Source organism: Pinus tabuliformis, chromosome J (genome assembly GCF_031772625.1).
Source record: "Pinus tabuliformis cultivar Carrire ecotype Pingquan chromosome J, CPIR1, whole genome shotgun sequence".
Lineage (NCBI taxonomy): Eukaryota > Viridiplantae > Streptophyta > Pinopsida > Pinales > Pinaceae > Pinus > Pinus tabuliformis.
In genome coordinates, this window is record NC_142295.1 from 400,634,778 (window position 1) to 400,646,651 (window position 11,874).

At 34.4% G+C, this 11,874-nt stretch overlaps 1 long non-coding RNA gene across 4 annotated transcripts; it reads left to right on the forward strand.

The window, feature by feature from the left end:
• Positions 1-1,878: 1,878 nt before the first annotated feature.
• LOC149227473 (uncharacterized) lies at positions 1,879-5,968 on the forward strand. 4 transcript variants are annotated; one of them, XR_016247137.1, is made up of 3 exons: positions 1,879-2,287; positions 4,174-4,254; positions 5,881-5,968. It is a non-coding gene; the product is annotated as an uncharacterized LOC149227473 (long non-coding RNA). The 4 variants fall into 4 exon arrangements; XR_016247140.1 differs by having other exon boundaries at positions 4,210-4,254; positions 5,881-5,925; XR_016247138.1 differs by lacking the exon at positions 5,881-5,968 and having other exon boundaries at positions 4,174-4,754.
• The last annotated feature ends 5,906 nt before the right edge of the window (positions 5,969-11,874 follow it).

Sequence of the window (11,874 nt, forward strand, 5' to 3'; positions counted from 1 at the left end):
TGATAGTGATGATGATATATTGGAGCGTGAAGTACTGCTATGTCATGGAGAGTGTGTGATGTTAATGTGTAATTTGTGGGTTGAAGTTGGTCTAGTTAATGGTGCACTTGGATATATTGAAAATATTTTATTTTCGCCTGGTTCAAAGCCACCGAAACTTCCACAATTTGTTACAGTTATGCTTGAAAAGTATTATGGAGTTCTATTTGATAAGGATTTTCCAATTCTTGTACCTATTCTGCCTATTCTTAGGGGGAATATGAGGCAAATTCCTTTGAAAATGGCATGGGCGTTGACAATACACAAATCACAGGGGATGACTTTGAAACGAGCCATTGTAGATATTGGATGACTTTGAAACGAGCCATTGTAGATATTGGAGACAGAGAAAGGAAAGGTCTAACATTTATAGCTATATTGGGAGTGAAATCAATAGATGGTTTGTGGATTTCACTGCCTTTTTTTTCAATGTTATGCAAAAATGAAAGATATTGCATATGTTACACTTAGAAAGAAAGAGGAGGAGCAGTTAAAGTCAATATCATTTTTGGGGTATTTATCTTCAATAAATTTTTAGTGTTTATGAATTATTTTTTAAGTAAATAGACTATTTCAGAGCAATTGTTGTTTGATTTCTTGAATTGTAGTTGTTTGCGTTTCTTTTTCTTTTTCTTTTGAATCCTTTTATATTTATGTTTCAATATGAAATAAACAAAATAATAAATGAATAGTTTTTTTTATGTTAATTTGTTGTCTTTGAATATACTAATTTTAATTGTATGTTTTTGTCAATGATTCACAAATATGGAGAGCATTTATGGTAATTATTATATCAGAGTGATTAATTCAATTACAAAAACCATTAGTTTTGTTACTTTTATTCGTGCAAGGTTTGATAGAAGACATAGCTTCCATTCTCATTTTGTCGATGAGCTATTTGTGTTTTGAGTGGAATGAAATCAGATGTTCAAACTTTATATCATTTGTGCCAAACAGAATCAAGGAGGATGACGAGAAGGGACTAGCTTGAAAGCGTGGAGTAAGTATCGTGATCATTATCCCTTTGATTTGTATTTGTGTTACTTTTGCCACAGCGAGTGTGTTTTAGAAGAGGCTGTTATGAAATAATTGTGTTGTGGTCAAGTGTTGATTTTTGTTGTCGAATGTGGTGTTATTGTTATTATTATTTCTTTCAATGTTACTAAACTATGGATTGTTGTCATTGGTCTTGTAATGTTTAAAATGTCATCTCATTTTATTGTAACCAACACTGTTAGAATTGTCCTTTCTTAACTATCGTGAATGTTTGTTAGTGACTGACAACAATTGTTGTTGATGTCAAAATTTATATTCTCTTCAATATATTTAGTTTTTCCTATGCTTATACTTAATTAGTGACATTATTTTATATTTTTAATTACTCACATTATTTTAGCAACATTTCACATTCGTTAATGTTATTGTTTTGTATTTCTATTTCAATTGTTAATTTTTATTATTAATATTTCATTGTTAATTTAATTGTTTATTTTATCATATTTTTCTATCATAAATAATGTTACATATTTAGGTTATTAATTTTTATTAATATGTTTTATTTAATTTCATCTTTTGTTTTATTAAATTTTGTTAAATTATTTTTTATAATATTTACTTATATATTTTATTATTAATTTCTAAAATTATTTTAACTTTTTTATTAATATAATTAATAATTTCATTATTAATATTAATATAAATTAGTATATCATATGCCTATCATTGTTTATCAACCATATAAATATGATTAAACTAATATAATATAAAATGATACTACATTTTAATTTTACTTAAATTATTATTCTAATTTTTAATTATATAAATAATTATGCAGTAAGGCGTTCCCTCTGAGAAAGACATCCCTAAAATGTGATGTGTGCGATTCTGAACCATTGATTCTTGTGTTAGACGATTGAGGTGTTTTCTGCCGTTGATTTAATCTGTTTTTTTCATAGAATGATTTAATCTGGTTTTTTCCACCAGCTGTAAGACAGAGAGGGAGGATCTGACAATGGGCCATGAAACGCCAGGCCTCCTGGCGATGAGACTCTTCGCAGTGACTGAACCGAAACTCTTCGCAGTCACTGAACCGAAACGTATCTTCGCAGTGATGAAACGTGTCTTTGTTCTTGGTTTCCTGTCTTTCTCCCTGCCTGAGGGCCGCGTAGCCAGCGCAGATAACAGCACTATTTCTACTGTCTGCTTCACACATGGGATTTCTACTCTTCTGGTTGCAAAATTCTTAGCGGTCAGTGTTTCTTGCCCTTCTTTCTTTATGCTTTCTGATTTATGTAAGCCATTCTTCCTCTTATGGTTTCTGATTTATTCTTTTAAAGCTGTTATGGTTTGATTTGTTCTTTGCTCTGCTTTCAGTAAGCCCTGTACTATGTTTTCTATATGTGCAAATAGCTTGAATCATGAAGACAATATGTACGTTTAACCAGTGGTGTCAGCCTCGCTGCAACCATTTTGAAAAATTTTGGGTTTTATTTGTGATTGATGATGTCTGTGGGTTAAATCCTTTTGCTTTAACTCACATATTTGATAAATTTTCTTATGCGTCTCTAAGGATGGATCCTGAATGTTTTATATAAAAATGCTTTCAATGTTTGCGTTCGCCTGTTTTGAAACAGATCTCGTGCTTCGGAACTTTCCCTACCCATGCCAAGACCTGGTCAAGCACCAAAGAATCAGGTTTCAGACTCAGAGAATACTACTGCTCCGCATGTCGGTAGTAGAATATTGATGGATAGTTACAAACCCAAAAATCTCGACCATAAATTGACTAAGAGCCCATTATCTGAAGTTTTATCTTCTTCCCCTATCTAGCTGTTTTAAACAAAAACATTATCTGAGGGTTTATTTTCGTACTCTGTCCACTAGTGTTTTAGAATTCCTCGTTATTTGACGTTTTATCTTCGCGAATGTATATAGTATGCCCCAGCTCTCTAGTAAATGTTCCTGTGGTATTGTTGGAGGACAGATCGATGTTTGATACTTCCAACAGTCTCTAACTCAGTTTCGAATTCCCGCAAGCTTTGTGGATAGTGTGTGTATAGTATTTTAATAGCAACTGAGTTACAGTTCTTAAGATCACATCTGTAAGCTGTGCTTGTAGCACCCTTGCCAATTATGAATTTCTCATTCAACTTTTCGGTCTTTCTCATTATATCATCATACATGTATAGGGCCATATCCATGTGCAATATTACAAGCCTTGGAGAACCTGGTCAGGACATGCAAGAATCTTTTAACAAGAGGCATAGATATTTATGTTTTTAAATATGAAGGTCTTACAACAAGCTGGCTGGGACCAGTGATTCTGTCTCATAAATATTCAACCCTTAGCAATCTAATAACCCTTAAGTCAGATTCATAATAAGTCCTTAAAACCTTCAATATTCATTATATATTTCAGGACTTAGCGGAGTTAGGGAGGTCACCCTTGTGTTCGCACTACACCATCCTCAAGTGAGGGAAGATGTTGCTCACGTAACAATGATGACTCTTCCATGTTCCACTTGGATTTCTCTTAATGAAGACTTTACACATAAGGGATGGTTTCAGTTATGGGCCCTTCAGCTACATCTCCCCTGCCTTACTGAGATTCCTATTTTACTGATTGGGCATATTGCTACTTGCAGTGGAGGAAAGTACAAGAAACATTGATCTTTCTCTTTGGGTTGTCTGGCAGATATCCCACAAAGTACAACCTTATATTCTAGCTATACTCTCAATTACAGAGTATAAGTAGGGTAAAATGTTTTTAAATATGAAGGTCTTACAACAAGGTGGCTGGAAGTTCTTGTAACGAGATCCAATCTTGTTAACTTTGGAAGTAATTTGACTCATAAAATGTATTTATATATTTTACTTCTGAAATCACTATTTAAGTTTGCAAAGTTATACATATTCTATTTTTAGTGTGCAAAGTCATGCATATTCTATTTGTAAATTTGAATTGATAACTTTTGAATGATGCAACATATTTTTTTAACCATCAAATTATATTAAAAGATGATATTAAACTACTTGTTCTCGGATCATCTTGCATGTAGTTTAATCTCTGTTTTGTTATTGAATTTCTCCCTACCTTTATCTGACAATATCCATTTTTTACTATATGTGAAGCAGTTGCAAACTAATTTGTAGTTGCTGTTCAACTTTCAGCATTGAAGGACATTTCTGGACGTTCTCTGTATTGCTTCAACTCCGGTAACAACCTTAATCTCCTTTCCGAGTTTTTGCTTCATTTCTATTTCATCCATGGACCATGATAGAAAATCCTCTTCCATCAATTGTACATTAGCCACTCAGCAACTATAATATTTTACCCTATTTACAAGAACAACATTCCTTAGTTTTTTTTTTTCACTTTCTTGTTTTTTTTCAATACGTATTTCTGTGTGGCCCTAAATAAAGAAACAATACGTTACAAATTTCTTAGAAGAGATGGTATTATTTCCTTTTTTGGTCCACACAACGGGTTCCTTCAAGACTTTTACAAAGTCTTCTTCTTTGCTGACCCTAATGACCTTATTATGACACTCTGCCCTAATCAACATGGCAACTTATATTTGGCAAAATCTGATACAAAAGAACTCTATATGCAATGATTACCATACAGAGAGTGGTGCCTTTAAGTTTTGCTTACTTATCTCCATAGGATGAAGAGCTTGTGGAGTTATAGTTTGCAATAGGGATCATCTAAATGATATTGCTGACACTGTTATCCATCACACTCCAGCTCTATCCAAAACAGTCTAGAAAAACTACATTTGTTGCATCTTAATCTAAACTGAAATTTCTGAGAACAAAATCTTCATTTTTCAGTCATAAGAAAACTTTTACAACTGAGATTTATATATGCCCAGAAATTCTCTTTATTTCAGCACAAGGGATCTTAGAAATTACAGCTTTTATTCTACACTTAAATCTACTCCTAAGACTGTACAATTCATTAGATAATACCTGTAACATCTGACCAGTGATTCTGTCTCATAAATATTCAATCCTTAACAATCTAATAACCCTTAAGTCAGATTCATAATAAGTCCTTAAAACCTTCAATATTCATTATATATTTCAGGACTTAGCGATGTTAGGGAGGTCACCCTTGTGTTCGCACTACACCATCCTCAAGTGAGGGAAGATGTTGCTCACGTAACAATGATGACTCTTCCATGTTCCACTTGGATTTCTCTTAATGAAGACTTTACACATAAGGGATGGTTTCAGTTATGGGCCCTTCAGCTACATCTCCCCTGCCTTACTGAGATTCCTATTTTGCTGATTGGGCATATTGCTACTTGCAGTGGAGGAAAGTACAAGAAACATTGATCTTTCTCTTTGGGTTGTCTGGCAGATATCCCACAAAGTACAACCTTATATTCTAGCTATACTCTCAATTACAGAGTATAAGTAGGGTAAAATGTTTTTAAATATGAAGGTCTTACAACAAGGTGGCTGGAAGTTCTTGTAACGAGATCCAATCTTGTTAACTTTGGAAGTAATTTGACTCATAAAATGTATTTATATATTTTACTTCTGAAATCACTATTTAAGTTTGCAAAGTTATACATATTCTATTTTTAGTGTGCAAAGTCATGCATATTCTATCTGTAAATTTGAATTGATAACTTTTGAATGATGCAACATATTTTTTTGACCATCAAATTATATTAAAAGATGATATTAAACTACTTGTTCTTGGATCATCTTGCATGTAGTTTAATCTATGTTTTGTTATTGAATTTCTCCCTACCTTTATCTGACAATATCCATTTTTTACTATATGTGAAGCAGTTGCAAACTAATTTGTAGTTGTTGTTCAACTTTCAGCGTTGAAGGACATTTCTGGACGTTCTCTGTATTGCTTCAACTCCGGTAACAACCTTAATCTCCTTTCCGAGTTTTTGCTTCATTTCTATTTCATCCATGGACCATGATAGAAAATCCTCTTCCATCAATTGTACATTAGCCACTTAGCAACTATAATATTTTACCCTATTTACAAGAACAACATTCCTTAGTTTTTTTTTCACTTTCTTGTTTTTTTTCAATACGTATTTCTGTGTGGCCCTAAATAAAGAAACAATACGTTACAAATTTCTTAGAAGAGATGGTATTATTTCCTTTTTTGGTCCACACAACGGGTTCCTTCAAGACTTTTACAAAGTCTTCTTCTTTGCTGACCCTAATGACCTTATTATGACACTCTGCCCTAATCAACATGGCAACTTATATTTGGCAAAATCTGATACAAAAGAACTCTATATGCAATGATTACCATACAGAGAGTGGTGCCTTTAAGTTTTGCTTACTTATCTCCATAGGATGAAGAGCTTGTGGAGTTATAGTTTGCAATAGGGATCATCTAAATGATATTGCTGACGCTGTTATCCATCACACTCCAGCTCTATCCAAAACAGTCTAGAAAAACTACATTTGTTGCATCTTAATCTAAACTGAAATTTCTGAGAACAAAATCTTCATTTTTCAGTCATAAGAAAACTTTTACAACTGAGATTTATATATGCCCAGAAATTCTCTTTATTTCAGCACAAGGGATCTTAGAAATTACAGCTTTTATTCTACACTTAAATCTACTCCTAAGACTGTAAAATTCATTAGATTGATAGCAACACAACCAATTTGATAAATACAAGCACTGCACTTTGATTTTGGCAGTCTATAATAATATTACATCTTTACATTAATTTTGGTTTGAACCTCTGAAGCTCAAGGCCCAAATAACCCTTATAGGATAACTAGCTCCAAGAAAACAGAGAAAAGAAGGAATTAGAAAACCTTGGAAAACAACGGAGAGCGGACAGTCGCCAGAGGGAGTACTGATAAATCAAACAACAAAGAACTATGCAATGCGCAGACAAACTCAAATATGGGGAGAGCCCAACAAATTAGTTAAAAATCAGTAGAAGTCTCTTGGCATTGAATCTTGGAACTAGAAAGGAAGGAACGGAAATCAGTAAAAGTCTCTTGGCATTGAATCTTGGAACTAGAAAGGAAGGAACGGGGACTGTTACAGTCTTGGTATACGCAGAAAGGATAGTTAGACTATGACCTTCTTCTCTGCTATTATAACTATATGAAAAAGTGCAAAAAGATGAGTTGGACGGAGCCTCCTGTTTCAAATATGCATATGCATAAGCAGATATTGTTTCTTTCTCCTGTTCGGTCACAAAGATAATGTAAGTTAGATTCTCTGCCACCCGGTATGGTATTTATAATCAACCATTGACATCAGAAGTATAACAAGCTCCTCGCATGCCTGCTGCAATGATCCCAACGGCTTTGATCTTGGAACGTCCAAATGAGGAAGATACCCTTCATGGCACACACTCTAGCATACTCAAAACACCCATAGGCACCAAAATCCTAACTGCAATTACACCAAACCACTTAATGAAAGCAAACCGAAGTTACTCCAAACCTTTTGACACATCTCCTCTTGGCATTGAATCTTGGAACTAGAAAGGAAGGAACGGGGACTGTTACAGTCTTGGTATACGCAGAAAGGATAGTTAGACTATCGTGGGGCAAACACGTTACCAGGTCTAACTGACCTGTGAACTTTTCTGAAACAATGAGGCATGCACAAAAGCCGGAATGCCAGACAGTTCCCTGGAATCATTTTCTGATTACCATACAGAGAGTGGTGCCTTTAAGTTTTGCTTACTTATCTCCATAGGATGAAGAGCTTGTGGAGTTATAGTTTGCAATAGGGATCATCTAAATGATATTGCTGACGCTGTTATCCATCACACTCCAGCTCTATCCAAAACAGTCTAGAAAAACTACATTTGTTGCATCTTAATCTAAACTGAAATTTCTGAGAACAAAATCTTCATTTTTCAGTCATAAGAAAACTTTTACAACTGAGATTTATATATGCCCAGAAATTCTCTTTATTTCAGCACAAGGGATCTTAGAAATTACAGCTTTTATTCTACACTTAAATCTACTCCTAAGACTGTAAAATTCATTAGATAATACCTGTAACATCTGACCAGTGATTCTGTCTCATAAATATTCAATCCTTAACAATCTAATAACCCTTAAGTCAGATTCATAATAAGTCCTTAAAACCTTCAATATTCATTATATATTTCAGGACTTAGCGGAGTTAGGGAGGTCACCCTTGTGTTCGCACTACACCATCCTCAAGTGAGGGAAGATGTTGCTCACGTAACAATGATGACTCTTCCATGTTCCACTTGGATTTCTCTTAATGAAGACTTTACACATAAGGGATGGTTTCAGTTATGGGCCCTTCAGCTACATCTCCCCTGCCTTACTGAGATTCCTATTTTACTGATTGGGCATATTGCTACTTGCAGTGGAGGAAAGTACAAGAAACATTGATCTTTCTCTTTGGGTTGTCTGGCAGATATCCCACAAAGTCATCCAATCCAATAGCCACAGAGACCTGGATTTCCAACAAAACTGAGGCAAAAATCGTTCCCATCAGATAAAATGTACAGACTTGAGAATATCAAGAAGAAAACTGAATTTGATCTAGAAATAAAATGTGTTCATTATATCTATACCTTTCTGGGGTAAACCTTGTAAAGTTCTGTGTGGCAGGAATATTCCCAGACAAATTGTTGTGGCAGAGGTTTCTGTAAAACAAATTGATCGTTTCCAGTATGAATAAGTACGAGTTGATATACAAGGATTGTTTCCTCTATAATTTCACAATGAAATGAACAAAAAATAGCACCAATTCAGGCAAATTCTTATAGAGTAGTAAGGCTAAAGCAGCTGTTCAATTGCCATGGCATCTCCTCTGATAAACTGTTTTTATTCAATATCCTGTATATTATCCACTTACAGAGTTATTTTCAGAATAATTGTGAGGGTATTAATAAATTGTAATTTGGGGACAATAAAGAATGTAGTAAATGATATTTATAGACAATATCCACACTAAAGAATAGTTAGGGCTCAAAAGTTCCCCAGTTTGATAAATTTTGACCATCCTTCTAGCCATTTCTGAGCTAGAGTGATGTGAAGAGTCCAAGAAGCAAGCTATGGATGAAAATCCATTGTGACTGATCCTAAACCTGCAAGTTATGGATGGAGGCATAGAACCTTGAGGATAAAGAGCCCTCTCCCAATGTGGGCATGATTCCAACAACTTCTTGATATGACATATTACTATGGTTAGCTGGCCTGTTATCTGCATTAATTTATGTTTTTATGCCTTGGGAGTTATGACAGTTAAAGAAATATTATAGTGTTCCTCGTGAATTACGGGTTACTTATATATTGTGTTTTATTTTGCATTCTCTTTTCAGGGGCTAGACTATGCATATGGTTATTTTCTGCTTTTGCATGTAAAATATGTGAATTGACATCTTCAAGCACTCATTTCAGCTGGAGTTTGATAGCACATCATTGTTACATTGAATTCTATTCAATGGCTAGGCTATGCATATGGTTATTTTCTGCTATTGCATGTAAAACTTGTGAATTGACGTCTTCAAGCATGCATTTCAACTGGAGGAGTTTGATAGCACATCACTGTTAGGTTGAATCAAATAGCATTAACAATTTCATGATTTCTGTTGGCACCTATTGGCACCATACTACCATCTCCAAGTCTGCTTCAAGAGAGGCTACAATGTTGCTCCAAAAGTTAACCCAAGGTCTGCCCCAAAAGGTACTTCTTCTACTTCTGGTTCAAGATTTGTTCACTAGGCTTCAAGATTTCTCTTAAAAACTCTCAGAGTGATGGTGATTACACACACTAATATCACTAAACCTAATGAGATGCAAACAATAGCTGTTGTTCACACAGAAGCTGTCCATTTACACAATCAACTGTGCAGCTTATGTTGGGGTTGTTCCGGAACTAATGTATACAGTCTTTATAGATTTTTGAGGCTATGTCTACCCATATGTTTTTTATATACATCCCTTACCAAACAATTTGAATACATCAATCTTACCATGCCATTCTCCCTGTGGAGTTTTTGTCTTATTAGATTACCCAGGATTTTTAGGATTGCCTAAATATGGAAAAAAGTTGTTAGGCAGGGAATTTTCGTGAGCCCTAGAACTTGGTCAATAACATTTTTTCTTCATATTCGTGCTTCAAAACTTCTAGGTACGAATTTTCAATGTCCACCCTTAACAGGGATGCTCCTATTTCATTCTGGAAGGTGTCAAAACTGCCTGTGTATCTCTGCCCAAATCATAGTTTAAAAAGAGTGGTTTCATATTGAATAGGATTCAAAAACTTATAACCTTTTTGTTAAAGATTGTTAGATTCATTATAATTGCATTTAGAACAGATAGTAACAGGTCTTGGGAAGCGTGTTTCAAATTTGTCTTGATTTACATGGCTGCTTTTATTCCACTCTGTATCTTTGTAAAAATATTACGTTAATAAAAATAGTTTCAAATTGAATAGGAATTCAAAAGTTTATAACTTTCTTGCTGAAAATTGATAAATTCTTTATAACTGTATTCAGCAGATTTGCCTTAAAGGCAGATCATAGCTCTGTCCCCTCAAAACAACCGACATAAATACATCGATATGGTGGTCCCAGCCTTGTCACCACTTCTTTCTGATTCAATTCCATTCTAAAGAGGTCAAAACTACCTGTGTCTTTGTCCAAATCTTAGTTTTAATAGAACAGTTCCATATTGAATAGAATTCAAGAGCTTATAACCTTACTGAAAATTGTTGGATCCTTTACAGCTGCAATAAGAACCGATAGTAGCATGTCTTGGGAAATCCTGTTGCAAATATTCCGTGTATGAATTGTCAATGTCTTGACTGAAGCCATTCCACTCTGGAAGAAGTCAAAAGCTACCTGTGTGTTTACTAAACAAAATCTCTTTGAGGACTCTGTTTTGAACTATGCTCTCAGGTTATTCAATCAGGCTTTGATGTGCATATATATATATATATATATATATATATATATATATATATATATATATATATATATATATCCCATGTAACGAAGTACAACCTTATATTCTAGCTATACTCTCAATTACAGAGTATAAGTAGGGTAAAATGTTTTTAAATATGAAGGTCTTACAACAAGGTGGCTGGAAGTTCTTGTAACGAGATCCAATCTTGTTATCTTTGGAAGTAATTCGACTCATAAAATGTACTGATCCTAAACCTGCAAGTTATGGATGGAGGCATAGAACCTTGAGGATAAAGAGCCCTCTCCCAATGTGGGCATGATTCCAGTAACTTCTTGATATGACATATTACTATGGTTAGCTGGCCTGTTATCTGCATTAATTTATGTTTTTATGCCTTGGGAGTTATGACAGTTAAAGAAATATTATAGTGTTCCTCGTGAATTATGGGTTACTTATATATTGTGTTTTATTTTTCATTCTCTTTTCAGTGGCTAGACTATGCATATGGTTATTTTCTGCTTTTGCATGTAAAATATGTGAATTGACATCTTCAAGCACTCATTTCAGCTGGAGTTTGATAGCACATCATTGTTACATTGAATTCTATTCAATGGCTAGGCTACGCATATGGTTATTTTCTGCTATTTCATGTAAAACTTGTGAATTGACGTCTTCAAGCATGCATTTCAGCTGGAGGAGTTTGATAGCACATCACTGTTAGGTTGAATCAAATAGAATTAACAATTTCATGATTTCTGTTGGCACCTATTGGCACCATACTACCATCTCCAAGTCTGCTTCAAGAGAGGCTACAATGTTGCTCCAAAAGTTAACCCAAGGTCTGCCCCAAAAGGTGCTTCTTCTACTTCTGGTTCAAGATTTGTTCACTAGGCTTCAAGATTTCTCCAAAAAACTCTCAGAGCG